The sequence below is a fragment of the Muntiacus reevesi genome, chromosome 8 (assembly GCF_963930625.1).
Source record: "Muntiacus reevesi chromosome 8, mMunRee1.1, whole genome shotgun sequence".
In the NCBI taxonomy this organism is placed as follows: domain Eukaryota; kingdom Metazoa; phylum Chordata; class Mammalia; order Artiodactyla; family Cervidae; genus Muntiacus; species Muntiacus reevesi.
In genome coordinates, this window is record NC_089256.1 from 10,460,345 (window position 1) to 10,476,190 (window position 15,846).

At 41.2% G+C, this 15,846-nt stretch overlaps 1 protein-coding gene across 1 annotated transcript in view; it reads left to right on the forward strand.

The window, feature by feature from the left end:
- Positions 1-7,141: 7,141 nt before the first annotated feature.
- PIK3CB (phosphatidylinositol-4,5-bisphosphate 3-kinase catalytic subunit beta) overlaps positions 7,142-15,846 on the forward strand; it is a 187,454-nt gene continuing 178,749 nt past the window's right edge. Inside the window, exon 1 of the mRNA XM_065942782.1 lies at positions 7,142-7,347. The gene's annotated coding sequence lies outside the window, so the exon portion shown is untranslated. The remainder of the gene's footprint in view (positions 7,348-15,846) is intronic.

Consider the following 15,846-nt stretch of genomic DNA (forward strand, 5'->3'; position numbering starts at 1 on the left):
AAGGTCCCAACCACACCCCTGTTCTTCAATAACTCCTGAATATTCCTCCTACTCTTCCCAAATCCCTTTTACTTTGACTTTCCAGTATGTATGGTGTCTCCATCAGAATTGGGTTGAGAAGTTGATTTGCCAGTTAGAATCCTGCTTCTCCACTCTCTGGCCATTGAGTAAAGATCCTGCTGGTCTAGTCTCACCATAGGTTTCCTCATTGGATGTGTGAATCTGATTGGAAAAAGAACCTCCCTGAGACAAGAGGTCTCTGCTGGGGCTAGAACCCTGGAGCTGGTCTAGTCGACCAATTCAACAACAATATCAGGCTTCCAGCACTCCAGCCCATCTTTTTCATTTTTTAAATAGCCATGCTCCCTCCTGCCATAGGACCCTTGCCTTGGCTGTTTTGTTTTGTTTTTTCCCCCAATTGTGACCCTTTGACTTTGCCAGGTCTTAGTTGTGGCATTCAGGATCTTCAGTTGCGGCATCTGGGATCTAGTTCCCTGACCAGGGATTGAGCCCAGCCCCTGACACTGGAAACATGAAGTCTTAGCCACTGGACCACCAGGGAAGTCCCTGATTATGACACTTTTGACTCCCACTCTTTGCTTAGTCTAATTTTCCTTCAGACTGAAGCAAGTTTGCCTTTCCTTAGGGAGTTTTGCTTTCTCTTCTCAGTCAATTCCTCTGGTATTACTTTTAAAGTGTCAGGTGCCCCTACCTATGGCATTTTGCTGTAATGTGCAGTTAATCATGTGATGATTTCATTAAAGACTGTTTCTTTCTCTGCTGCAGGCGCTGTAGGAATCATGTTGTTTTGTCCACCCCGGTATCTCCATCATTTATCCAGTGCCTGGGGCTATTGCTGGTGAATATTCTCAAGTGAATATTCTCAAGAATCCGAGATTTTATTTATTTTTTTTCCCCTCCAAAGAGTTGTGTATTATTGGAATTTGACATGACAAATACTTGCTGATTTCATTCTGGAAGTTCCATCCAGATGTAACATCCCTGAACCCTCTGAATGTGTTAAGTCTTGATCCTTGTACATTTATCCGCATCTTGACCAATTTGGGGGATTGAGGACTGGAGGAGCCATTTCACATTTTGCTTTGGTCCCCACCCTTTCAGATTGAGCAATCCAGGTTTCTGTTTTCCAGACCCATCCTGTACCTGCTAGCTTCCCCAATCACTTGCATAAGTATTTCCAGACTACTCTAGACCTGTGAGCTGGGCTTGACTGAAGTATCAAAGTTGCTACAAAAAGTCAAACCATCTCCTCTACTTACATTTTGAAATAAAGACTTGATTAAGAAGCAGTAAGTAAAGTCAACTCTTTGGTTTGCAGTCTACTTGAAAAAAAGTCTCTGATGAAGCTCATCTTTTTAGCTAAAGAAATTCCCTTTGAAATTTGGGCTTTGTTGTGCAGATACTAGGTCCTGAGTGCTGTCAAAGGATCTGAATATAGGCTCTCCAATAAAATTTCAGTAATGGATTTATTAGGGTGAAAATGTAAGCAGGCCCCTAGGCTGTTTGAGGCATTTCTGCTTCTGACTCCTCCTTAATGGGCCTGAAAATTCTGGATTCCAGTTGTTTAAGTTAGCAGATTATTTAAGACGTTAATTACATTACATCCTTATTTATAAAAACAGGTTAAACTGCAGTTTCAAGTGGCTTGTCCACAACAAAAAACTGGGTAGAACCTTTGTTGATAAATAACTCACATTCCACAAGGCAGAGTCACACCCAAACCTCTTGGGAATCAGAGCTACAATCTTTGATCTAGTTAACTCTGCATACCAGAGCTAATTGGTTTTAGAAGTGCCTGATTTATTTTTTTTCAACATTCAACTTATGTTTCTTTACTGAATGGCACCATTCTAGACTTGCAAGTTAATAGATGATGAAAGTCACTCAGTCATGTCCGACTCTTTGCGAGACCATGGACTGTATTCCAGGTCACAATACTGGAGTGGGTAGCCTTTCCCTTCTCCAGGGGATCTTCCCAATCCAGGGATTGAACCCAGGTCTCCTGCATTGCAGGCAGATTCTTTACCAGCTGAGCCACAAGGAAAGCAAGTTAATAGAGTTGAAGACAAATTGCACTTAAAATACAGTGTGATCAGACTTCTTGATTTGTGAGGCTGGTCCCTGAGTCTACTTCCTGTCCTTCTAGTGCCCTCATTGCCTCACTTGCTCCCTTACTAGGGTCCACCCCTTCCTTTCTTGTTTTTTGTCTTTCCTTCCTCAGTGACAGACATATCTCTGGCTAAATTATATCTCTTTTATATGATTTCTTTATATATATATATATGTCTATTTCTAACTATACAATAGGTTATATGTGAGCATGATAAATATTTCAAAGAGCATAAAACACAATAACCATAAAAACTAATTCTCCCTTCCACTCTTGTTTCCCAATCTCTAGTTCTCCTTTTCCAAGGCAACCACTGTTAGTTTCTTGTGTCTTTCTGATAATAATCTATGCATATACAAATAGTTGCAGACTTACTGTTCTGCATCTTGCCTACTTCATAAAATAGTATTTTAGAGATTGTTCTTGATCAGTTCATATAGAAATGCTTCATTATTTTTGCAGTTGTATACTATCACATAATTCAGTTATGACCTGTGTATGTGTCTGTGTGTGCTCATGGGTGTAACTGTTTTATTGAATTTCCATTCAAAGTCTTATATAGCTCTTTGCTTTCTGGAAGCATGTGGGGTCTGGTTCCCCAGAGTCCTCTCTGTCCTCCACTCCCTTTCACATTCTGTCCCCTTCCTCCCATGGCTGGCGGCCCTGGTGAGTGTGTGTGTATTTGTGGGGGAAGGCTAGGTCTTTTTGAAGTGGTCTTTGAAGGCAGTTGGGGAAGAGGAGGGGAGAGAGGGGCAGCATGCCAGGCGCTGTGGGCAGGACAGGATGTTTGTGGCTTTGTCGGCTCTCTCTGATATGCGAGACCAGCATCCAGGTCTCCTCCTTCAGAATTTGGGGATAAGTAACTTATTTTAGGGCTCTGTGTAAGTCTTTTCACCTCAAAGGGCTTAGATTTCTCTCTGTGTAAGATGAGTATGGTACACGATATAATTTCTGAGTTCCCCAAGCTCCAAGCTCTAAAATTCTAAGAAAATTAATTCTCAGATATTCTGCTGGTGGGAATGTAAAGGGTACATTTCACAGACAGGGCAATTTGGCAATATCTTTCAAAATTACAAATACTGATACCTATTGACCCAATAATTCTACTTCCAGGGATTTATTCTGTAGTTACACTTGCATATGCACAAAATGATATAGATTCAAGGTTGTTCATTACAGCATTATTTGTACATCCAAAGACTGGAAATAGTCTAAAAATATCCATCAATAAGGGACCATTTAAATATAGCGTATATCCTTACAATGGAACATTATACAAGAAAATAGAATGCAGATACAATGAAAATCAGCAAAATACAGTTACATGTAGTAGTGTATGAATATCAAAACAATGTAGAGGAAATGTAGAGCAAAAGAAGCCAAACTCAAAAGAAGCATACACTGTATGAATCTATTTAATTAAAGTTCAAAAACAGGAAATAGGAATCTCTAGTGATAGCAGCAGCAGCAGTGATAGAAACTGGGACTGTAGTTACCCCGGGAGAGAGGCAGTGACTGAAAGGGATCGCAGTGTGTTCTGAGATATTTTGTCATGCTCTCTATTGATTTGAGAAGTTGTTATACAGGTGTGTTCTTGTGAAAATTTTATGATGTGGGCAGTTTTTTTTTGTATTCTATATAGCAGTAAAATTGTAAAAGAATACATAAACTCTATAAGCACTGATATGAAACAACCTGCTAGATATTATGTGAAAAAAAAAAAAAGCATGAATCAAACACTTCCATAGGTGTGAAAAAATGGGGAAGTATACCTGTACTTGGTTATATATTCATACAATACGTTCAGAAAGATGCTCAAGAAACTGACAACTTTGGTTGTATGTGAAGAGAGATTCATAGCCGAGACTTCTACTGTGTGTTCTGTTGTACATTATAAAATGTATAAAGTTCCGTTGTATTATAAAATGAAAAGCACTCAAATTTTAAAGAGAAAAATGAATTTTTTGTGAGCCTAAGAAATACTCAGAAGTAAGGAAATACTCATAAGCAAGAAAAAGGAAAATACGGGTGAAACACTTCCCAAAACACCAAAAGATCATAAACTGAACATATAACTCAATACTCAGTAGTGGGGAAGTGGGGGTCATGTAGAACATTTGAATCTTCTAAAAACTGGAGAGAACTTTTTCTTTAGGTTCACAACTTTAATCATGGCTTAAAAACTAGACACAAGTTGCTTTTTTCCTTTAAAGCTCTACTTATTAAAGGAATAAGATAAAACATACAATGGTTTTAACAGTAAGATATCAAATACCTTTAAAAGAAAAGATAACTCCCTCCCACCTAACCCTTCTTCTTCAGTCCTCTGAACTATCCAATGTGATCAGCTTAGTCTGAAGTTTTCCACCCCTTTTACGATGGCCACATGAATATATCTATAAATGGTCAGCAATATACTAATAGGACCATAGCATTCTTTATCACTCTTCAGTTTGCATTTTCCACTTTAGCAATATATCATGGGCATCCCTCTGGGTCAATATAGATAGGTGTAACTTATTTTCAATGCTGATAATATTGCATAGAAGGGAGACAGTACAATTGGTTCGTGTATTCCACTACCTGTGGACAATCACATTGTTCTTAGTTTGTGTTTCTTTTGCACTTCAAGTAACACAATAAGCATCTGTATTAATTTCCTTTGGCAACTTTAACAATTACCACAAACTGGGTGGCTTAAAACAACAGAGATTTATTCTCTCCAGTTTTTGGAGTTCCAAAGTCTGAAATCAAGGTGTTAGCTCTGAGGATCTGTTCTGTGGTCTTCTCCTAGCTTCTGGAAGATGCCTGCAATCCTTGGCATTCTTTAGCTTTTATGTGCATTACTCCAATTCTACCTCATTCTTTACATCCCCTTTAACTCTGGGTCTCTATCTCAAATCTTTCTCTTGAAAGGATGACTGTCATTGAATTTAGGACCCACTCCAAATTTGGATGATCTCATTTCAAGATCCTTCACTCCTTAATTACATCTGCAAAGATCCTTTCTCCAGAAAGGCTATGTTTCCAGGTTCCTGTGGACACATTTTTTGGAGGGTCAACATTCAACCTGCCACAGCATCCTTGGATCCATCCTTGCAACTAGTATTTTCCTTAATTTTTCAATAGGGTGGAGCTAATGTATTTCTTGGTCCTTGAATAAGTATTATGTATTTAAATTTCAATAGATTACACTTAGAAAGTTTGTGGCAATTTACACTCCCATCAGAGCTTGTTTCTCCAAGTATTATTGATTGGTCTTGTTAATGTTGGCCAATCTAATGAGTGAAAAATGGATTACTGTTTTAATTTGCTTTACCACGAATACTAGTGAAATAAGCATTTTTTTTTTTTCAATAAGCATCTTTTTAATGAATCATTTGGATCTTCTCATCCATTACTTGCCTGTTTATACTTGTTGCCTGTATTATAAAAAGACTTCCCTGATAGCTCAGTTGGTAAAGAATCTGCCTGAGATGCAGGAGACCCTGGTTTGATCCCTGGGTTGGGAAGATCCCCTGCAGACAAGAAAGGCTACCCAGTCCAGTATTCTGGCCTAGAGAATTTCATGGGCTGTATAGTCCATGGGGTTGCAAAGAGTCAGACACCACTGAGAAACTTTCACTTCACTTCACTTCAAGTGGACTTTTAAAAAGCCAAATTTTCTTTTATTCAAAGTCACTCAGCCTTTCCCTTCTCCAGTGATCCTCCCAAACAAGGGATCGAACAGGTCTCCAGCATTGCAGTTGGATTCCTTACCAGTTGAGCCACAAGATAAGCCCAAGAACACAGGAATGGGTTAGCCTATCCACTTAGAGTGACTCACCTATGTTAGAGATATAGTGTGTTTGCCATGTTTAGTGCAGTTCTACTCCATCTATTTATTTCTTTTATAAAAAACTTGTCTTAGTGTGATGTCATGCAAAACTTGCAAAGTATTTATGTATTTTTTTTGGAGGGGCGGAAATAAGTCTGGGTTTCCCGTCTTAACGTTTCCCCTCACTATAGTTATATTACTATTCTTTAAAAAATTTCTTTTGTTTGTTCTGTATATTTTTATGTCTATCTCTTCTGGAACCTAATTTTTGAATATGGCAAGGCTCTAGATTTGACTACTTATGAAGAAATTAAATCAGGATCACTGATCAAATAAACTATTCTTTTATCACTGGCTTGTATGTCACCTTTGCTTTATATTACGTTTACTTGAGATTTCATCCCAAACTACTGTACTGTTTACCTGAGCTATTACACAACTTTACAACAGAGTGCCTTAACTGTAAGCTAAAATTTTGGTTTTCATTAAAAGAAATTCAACTGAGCCACTAAGAAAGAGAACCATGAAATTTCCCAGTTGAGGTCAAAAGATAACAGGAGATAAGGTATGCGAACAGAGCTGGGTAAACTGTAAGGCTCTGCAGATAAACGCTGGTTGTTATCGCAAAAAATAAGCACACAGAAAAAGAATCTTGGGCTTGAAAGGCTGAACTTTTTGGCTTTGATGGCCAATTCAGGGATTGAAGGGTCAGCGCCTGGGAGGCCGACCTAACAGCCCCACCCGTAGAACAGGAGTGACAGAGCCGGAGAAGGAAAAGCAAAGTGCGTACCCAGGAACCTAGTAATCGGTTCAAAGTCGCAGAACTGGGGACAGCGATTGAGAAGAGAAAGCCGGCAAGTAAACGTAGGAACAGAGGAATCTCTCGGAGGCGGCTGCGAGGGTCGAGGGAGGTGTGGGTCTCTCCAGAAAGTAGCTTGCTGGGAATTCCCGATCCCGAATCCTCCCAGAGCTGCAAACAGAAGAACTGCCACACAGCACCACCGCCGCAGGGCGGGCAGCGGTGGAGAAAGAGGCGCGGGTTCCGCCTAACTCCCCTCCCAGCTGGGACCGGCGCGGCAGGGCCCGGACCGCAGATCGGGGATTGGCCGGAGCGGCGCGCGGGGCGGGGCGAGGGCAGCTGGGAGGTGGGGCGGGGAGGCGAGCGCGCGCGCGCGCGGGCACAGCGGCGGCGCGCGCGTGCTCCGTCGGTCGGTACGGCGGCGGCGGAGCTTGCCATGGCAGTGGGCGGCGGGCTGGTGTAGCGCCGAGCGGTCAGGCGGTCGGCGATTGAGAGAGACTGGGATGGGGGCGCCGCAGCTGGAATGTTGCGGCGGCCTGGTCTGCTGACCGCGCACCGGGAGCTGAGAGCGGGCGGCGGCGGCGGCGGAGCGCTGAGCAGGTGAGTGCAGCGGCGCGGGACCCGGATGCGGCACGGCTGAGGCGCGGCGCGGTCGCGGCGGGCCTCTGAGGTACTCCCGCGCGGGCGGCGGGCGCGCTCTTGCCCGCCACAGCCTGCGGCGCCGGCGAATGGGATGCCCGCGCCACGCTTCCTGCTGGCGCCGAGGACACCCGCCCGCCGGCCCGTGGGGGCGCCTGGCTCGCCTGCGGCCTCCCGGGCTTTCCAAGGTGAGCGGCGCTCCCCGGCCTCCGGGCGGCAGGGACGGGGCCGGGCGCCCCAGGCTGCCGGCGATTTGAGTCGCTTTGCTGAGGGGCGTCTGCGGAGAGGCGGCGTCCTCTCCCGCTGCGTCTCTGCGGACACCCGCGAGCTGCCGACTCTCAGATACCTTTTTGCGCAGTGTATTTTAGGGGCGGGGATCATGGACTGTTGGGATAGGGTCGTGTTTTCAGATCCCAGAGCCGCTGGTGACCAGTCCTGGGGCCTTGGGTCTGAGTATCCGGATTTGTTGGTGGGAATAATTACACGTACTTCACCTGGGTTGTTGTGAAGCAAGCACAGGATGATGTGCGTGACCGAACAGCAAGTGCTGGATCAGTGGGTGGCTATCAGGAGTAACTCTGCTGAAGCATCTTACCTTGTTAACTGTTCCTGATACCTGGTTGCTGGTGTACTTTTGGGGTGCACGCCTATTTTCGAAGTGTTTTGATGCTGCAGTAACCTCCACTGAAGTTGCTTAATATTGGAGCCTGTTATCTTAATAGTAGCCAAGATCGTGGAGTCTCTTTTTTTTTTTGCGAAGGCTTTCTTGGAATACCTGTCTCAGGTACTGAATGGGAATTGCTGCTGAAATAAAATTGAGCGAATTTACTATTCTCTTCGGATGCAAGATGGTGGGACACATTAAACTTGAAGTGCTTTGCTGTTTAAAATCTTAAGTGCCACTTAAACTGTCACTTGTTACAGAGTATAAACAGAAGAATATGGAAACAGACTCCTTTTTCTGCATTGCTACATACACGAAGGGAGTGACAAGTGGTTTTGTAAACATCATTGTGGGCAGTGTTACTGTCTGGTGAAGTCATCATAATTAAATTAGATGAGTACTTATTTTGGAGCACTGAATGGATGTTTGAAAATATGAGTCCTAATAAAATCATTGCCAACGAGTCAGAATTCTCAGCAGTTCATTAATCATTTGGGGATTTTTAGGTTACACTGTTAAGATTTTTATGGTAAAAGCAGAACTGCTTAAGTCATGATAATGTAGAATAGGAGAGGGTGGTCAGGATAAAGATCTTAACTTAGTTTCAGAAGGCAAGTGTGGAACAAAGTTAAAATCTTAAACTTTAGAACTGAAATTGTATTCACCAAAGCAAAAAGGCTGAAACCGAAAACTTTGTTGTACAATCTCTGATTCCCATCCTATTGAGGGTCTTCTGCCTTCACAGAGTTTTTTAGAGGTGGAGAAAATTGATTTGGGTTTTATTTCCATTTTGCACTTCTTGTCTGTATTTCCTACTTTTCTTAGAGACTCATCCAGAAAGGTTTTTGATCCAACTTGCTTTGTGACTGTAAACATAATATATAGAAAAAAATTAAAATTAACCTTGTAATCTAAATTATGTACTTCCTTGTAGTCTAATTGTTGTTCTTCCTAAATTAAGACCTTCCCTGTTTCACTGGTGAACCGAACAGTAAAAGCACTACTAGTCACTGAGAAAAGGCTGGGTCGAAAGTCACATCTTGGTTCTTAGGGCTGATTATTGTTTAGTTGCTAAGTTGACTCTTTATGACCCCTTGGACTGTAGCCCGCCAGGCTCCTCTGTCCCTGGGATTTTCTGGGTAAAAATACTAGAGTAGGTTGTCATTTCTTTCTCCAGGGTATCTTCCCAACCCAGGGATTGAACCGACGTCTCTTGCATTAGCAGACATTGGTAGGCAGATTCTTTACAACTGAGCCACCAGGGAAGACTGGTTCTGGGTCCCAAATAGCTGGGACTTTGGGATGCCACCTGTTTTCTTGGGCCTCAGTTGTTTTGTTTATAGAATTTGAGAGTCTCTGTGGCCAGGAGTTGGGAGGGTTGTGGTTCGTTAGAGAATCATTATATAAAGAAATCTTCAGGGTACTACACTTTTATGGTTTTCTTTCTCTTTATCTCTTCTGTTGACTTTTTCTTCTCTTACTGAATTCTGAATATCCTAATGCCTCAGGGCATCCAAGTCCATCTCTCTCTTTTTTTCCACCTGTATTCTCTCTGGGTGATCTCATCCTGTCTGGTGGTTTAAATACTACCACTGTGCTGTGGACTCTTCAGATTTTTATCTCCAGCCCTGACCTTCAATTTCTTCTACCTGCCTATATATCTACACTCCATTTGTCTATATTAAATTTGACATGTTCAAAGTGGAGCTCTTGATTTTCATTCTTCAATCTATTCCTTCTCCAGCAGTCTGGATTTCATAAGAGCACTTGTCTGTCTCCTCTTCCGTCTACTTAAGTGAAAAATCTGGTGGTCATTCTTTCTTTTCTTTCTTAAATTTTGGCTGCCCTGAGTCGTCATTGTGGCTCAAAGGCTTCTCTAGTTGCAGCTCTCTAGTTGTGGCATGCTGATTTAGTTGCCCTGAAACATGTGGAATCTTTGTTCCCTGACCAGGGATCAAACCTGCATCTCCTGAATTGGAAGGCGGATTCTTAATCACTGGACCACCCTGGTGGTCATCCTGTTTTTCTTAAATTTTTTAAAAATTTATTTTTTTAATTGAATTGTGGTCATCCTTAATTCATCACTTTGCCTTACTGCTCCTCCACCACCCAGAACAATCAGTCCCTCAGCAAACCCTGTTGATTTAGCCTCCAAGATATATATATATTTTTTTTTCCCAAGATATATTTATTTTATTTTTATTTATTTTTAAAAAATGAAGCCAACTCTATTTAATTTTATTAATTTATTTTTGGCTGCACTGGATCTTCATTGCTTTGTTTGGGCTTTGCTCTAGTTGCGGTGAGCGGGGGCTTGTCTTTGTTGTGGTGCTCAGCCTTCTTATTACGGTGGCTTCTCTTGTGGAGCATGGGCTCTAGGTACATGGGCTTCAGTAGTTGCCGCACACAGACTCCAGAGTTCGGGCTCAGTAGTTGTAGCTCAGACCCAGCTGCTCCGTGGCATGTGGAATCCTCCCGGACCAGAAGTCTAACACGTGTCCTCCGTGTTGGCAGGCGGACTGTCATTCACTGGGCCACCAGTGAAGTCCGTGTTTGTTTTTATTGCCACCACTCCAGTTCTTCCTGGGTAGTGGCTTCCTAACTGGTCTCCTTGCCCCTGACCTTGCTCTCCTATAGTCCATTTGCAGACAGCAGTCAGGGTGAACTTTACTTACTTTCCTGCTCCAGTGACTTATTACACTAAAAAGTAAACCCAAACTCTTCACCTGTGTTATCAACTAATCTTGTTTATTTCCTTGCTCATTTGTTTGTGGTCTTTTCTCTCCAACATATTATATGCTCTCTGATGGAAGGAACTTTTTCTTCCCTGAGGTTTTCTCAGTAAGCAAAACAGTATCTGGAAAATTTAACTGTTATTGAATGGATGAATGTATGAATGAAATACATATAATTCCAAATATAACATGTTTTGAACACATGATTTTTTTTTTTTTGGTCCCAGGTTTGTGCAAATGAGGAAGTAATCACAGGGCCTAGAATTCTATTCTGGATATCCTTATTCTATTAGTTATCCTTCCTCTCTCAGTCTTCATTAAGGTACTGCACATCCTGAAAAGACTAAGCATTTAGACCTTAAGCCATTGATAGCAAGAACAAATGTGGATTTTGTCCATTGTATACTGGATCATTAGTATTTTTGTGAATAAGAAACCAAGCAAGCTTTTCAGCCTTGTTTTGTTCTTTAGAAGCATTAAATTTTGGTCTTGACTGGAGGGAACTGGTTCTGTAAAATGTACTTTAATCCAGTGTTGCATACCAAATTGTATAGGGTAGCAGTTGGAATTTTTAGAGAACAGGCATTTTTGTTTCAGTTGCATTATATTTTTTGAATGTGAGACTCCCCCTACCCTGCTTGTATGCATTTATGTTTCCTCTGAACCATTTGATTCAGTTGTATCCTAGCATATCTTGGAGATAAATCTCTATCATTTGTCTTCTGTTAACTGCTCACTTGCAAGCATTGTCATGTTGTAGAAAGAGGCAAATATTAATAATTTAGGATTTTTCCCCTGCCTGAGACTGAAGCCCTTAAGACTGTCTACCAGGTTTGTGAAGAAATAAGGGTATGGAAAAATCAAAGTGTAGAGTTCCATTGTCAGAGTAGATAATAGGAAAAAGTTATGTTGGAGAAGGAAATCCTAGACAAGAGGAATAATATTGAATATTTAGTAGAAGAGAAAAAGAAAAAGAAGATAGAGGAGAGCATTATAGATTTCCAGACTTGGGTGGGACAAATTCCCTTCTTACTCCTTTTACCTTCTCACCTTTGTCTCCAAACTTTGATACTTTGGATTATTTTTCCCTCTGACTTCTCTGCATTCCCTGATTTGTATGGGCTATTTTTCTAAGAAATGTCTATGTATCTTTGGTAGTCTGGGACACCTTTTGTGAGAGGATACTAATTCTTTCTTGAAGAGGCCTTTCTACTTCTCATAATCAAGGTCTGACTCTCTGGATTTTCCAGCCACTCATCCAGCTTTACCCTTTAGAGTGACTCTAAACTGGTGTACTTCCTTTTTAAAAAAAATTTTTTTTTTATTATATTTTTATTTGTCTGGCTGGTTCTTAATTGTGACATGTGGGACCTTTTACTGAAGCATGCAAACTTAGTTCAGGCATGTGGGATCTAATTCCCTGACCAGGGATTGAACCCTAGACCCCTGTGTTGGGAGCACAGAATCTTAGCCACTGGACCAACAGGGAAGTACCTGTACTTCCTTTTAAAGTTGTTCTCTCATATATCATGGTAGCCTTTATGTTATTATCTCCAGGTTAAATAATCCTGAGTCACAAGCTTCTAGTTTCGAGAGGAAAAATGAAAGGAATTAGATGTATGGTTGGGTGTGTATAGTGTGTTACCTACCAGTTGTTCTGATACTGCAGATTGCAAATGTCTAATTTAGACCTTTCTTTTTCTGAGTTACTAGATTTTTTTTTTTTTTTAAGTAAGAGGACATTTTTTTTTTAAGTAAGAGGACATTTTTAAAAGGAGAATGACATTGAACTTTAATTTTACAAAAACATTTTCATGTGCAGTCCTATGAGTTTTAACATGTACCTAGATTGTTTTTACTTTCTTTTACTTTTTTTTTCAGTCATTTTTAAAAAAACCTTTTTCTGCCTAGATTTCTGTAACTACAACTAACAGTGTACAGAATAATTTCAACACCCCAAAGAATTCTCTCATGTTACCACCTTTGCAGTCAACGCCCCTTCATTAAAAAAAATAATTAATTTTTTGGCCATGCTGAATCTTCACTGCTGCACGGGCTTTTCTCTAGTTGCAAGTGAGGGCTACTTTCTAGTTGTGGGGCGTGGGCTTCTCATTGCTGTGTCTTGTCTTGTTGTGGAGCACAGGCTTGAGGGCATGTGGCTGCAGCATGTCAGCTTAGTGGTCTCAGCTCCTAGGCTCTAGAGCACAGGCTTAATAGTTGTGGCACATGGGCTCAGCTGCACCATGGCATCAGCAGGTAGATTCTTCACCTCTGAACCACCAGGGAAGCCCACTGCTTTCCTTTTTAACACTTGGACTTACTATTCTTTTTTTCTAAACAGAACATTTCTCGTGGATAGAAAAGGTTAGAACTTGGAGTAAGTGAATAATTGATCAACCTAATTGTTGGTATTCTTTTAGAAAAAAGTACTAAACCTTGTAGATGGAGGAATATTCTCTTGTTGTTCAGGCTGTAAGTCATGTGTGACTCTTTGCGACCTCATGAACTGTAGCACGCCAGGCTTCCTTGTCCTTCACTGTGTCCCCGAGTTTGCTCAAACTCATGTCCATTGAGTCGGTGATGCCATCCAACCATCTCATCCTCTGTCGACCCCTTCTCTTCCTGCCCTCAATCTTTCTCAGCATTAGGGTCTTTTCCAATTAGCTGGCTCTTTGCATTAGATAGCCAAAGTATTGGAGCTTCACCTTCCAATGAATATTCAGGACTGATTTCCTTTAGGATTGACTGGTTTGATCTTGTAGTCCAAGGGTCTCAAGTCTCAAGAGTCTTCTCTAGCACCACAGTTGGAAAGCATAAATTCTTCGGTGCTCAGCCTTCTTTATGGTCCAGCTCTCATATCCCTACGTGACTGCTGTAAAAACCATAGCTTTGACTATATGAACCTTTGCCAGTAAAGTGATGTATCCACTTTTTAATATGCTGTCTAGGTTGGTCAGAGCTTTTCTTCCAAGGAGCAAGCATCTTTTCATTTCTGCAGTGATTTTGGAGCCCAAGAAAATAAAATCTGTCACTATTGCCACTTTTTCACATCTATTTGTCATGAAGCTATGGGACCGGATGCCATGATCTTCGTTTTTTGAATGTTTTAAGCCAGTTTTTTCACTGTCTTTCACCTTCATTAGGAGGCTCTTTAGTTCGTCTTCTCTTCTATCCAAGGTTGTCTATACTGGCAATCTTGATTCCAGCTTGTGCTTCATCCAGCCCAGCATGATGTACTCTGCATATAAATTAAAGAAACAGTGACAACATACAGCCTTGACGTACTCCTTTCCCAAAAGGCTTTAAATTTTTAAAAAATTATTGTGAAACTTCTGGAACCTGTCAAATGAGGCAAATCCCATAATGTCAAGTTACAGTAGGGAACATCTAACAAATTTGGTGGCTGAGTCTGTGATAATATCATAATGGATGACATCACATATCTTTTCATCTCCCTTCAATAAATCCAGAATTCCCACTTACTGCAATTGCAGGGTAGGCTAGGGTAAAGTAGAGATTAATTTTGCGAAGGCTTATGTTATGAAGTCTCAGCTTTTCTCCCTTTTCTCTCTGTCTAACATTGTCACTTTTTGCTGGCTTATCCATTTTATTCTGCATTTAGTTGTTTTAGCTATTCCACTTTTCTAGGATTGGAGGGAAAAGTGTGCTATCTTTATAGCTTTAGTGTTTTGCAAAGGTAGCTTTCTTGTTTCTAGCCTAAAATAGTCAGTAATCTAGAAATTCCCTCATTTCCTCAAAAAAATTTACAAATCCTTCCCCTAAGTCCTGGCTGTAGGATCTTTCCCAGACTTCTTCATCAAGAATGTATAGTTCCTCATTTTCTTAAGTATTTAAAGTAGGTCACCTAAGGTTATTAGCACTTGCCCCTTTAATTGGGAGTATGTATTGCCAAGACAAAGGATGTTAATCTGGCAGTCCCCTGTGTTGTGGTGTTGTAAAAGCCCAGGCCCGCAGTTCACAAGCCCCTGCTGCAAACCCAGGAGGGACTGGCGCGTCCTGGACCTGTAGCTTGTCTTTTGCTGCTCTGGCTACTTGGGCGACCACCAGACAAATGCTCATTTGCCTTCAGTGGAAATGCGATCCTGATTATCCATGCCTTCAGGAAGAGGATTATGTGGATTAAAAGAAATCCATGGATAAGCCAGAAGCTTTATTTAAACTGCAGTTTAACCACATTCCTGACCATAGTTTTTCCTTGCATTTCTAATAACTAGTTTATAATATTTACCAATTTCATGTTTATCTTCTTGTACCATTTAGAAGTAATGGTAGTTACAAAGTAAAGAAGATATGGGAGGGGACAAAGGAGTTGGATAATCTATAGGCTTTGCCCCACATGACTCCCTGTTGACTGGATGGTTTAACCACAGTGCTTACTAGACCTTGAAGACCAGAATTCCATGAATTCCTTACCTGCTGAGCCACTGGAAGAAATTTGAGGTGATTGTCAACAAGAGGCCAAACTCCATTTTGAGACATTTGTACTTTACTAGCTTAAATGATTGAGCTTTTGTGATTTAAATGAGTACTGGAGATTGCCAGGATTATAAATTTACTTTGATTTGAAGTTCTCTTTAATGTTTATTTAATCACTTAACCTGCTAACCATTTTCATAGGAATTAAACTGAAGATTTGCTATTCGAAATACAAGTGTTCATATTTGTAGCCAGGCAGCTATCCTGCTGCCTCTGACATGTTACATCTAGTTACACAGTAGTTAATTTCTATTAAATAGTTGAAATAAGATTATTTAAAAGTGCTTATCCCTGATGCTGGAAAAGATTGAAGGCAAGAGGAGAAGGGGACGATAGAGGTTGAGATAGTTGGATGGCGTCAACTCAATGGACGTGAGTTTGAGTAAGCTCCAGGAGTTGGTGGTGGACAGGGAAGCCTGGCGTGCTGCAGTTCATGGAGTCTCAAAGAGTCAGACATGGCTGAGCGACTGATCTGAACTGAACTGATTCTTGAGGTACTGATTTAGTGCGGGTCTTGTATTTAGATATTATGCTATTAAAATGAATGTTTTCCTCTGGCTTTAT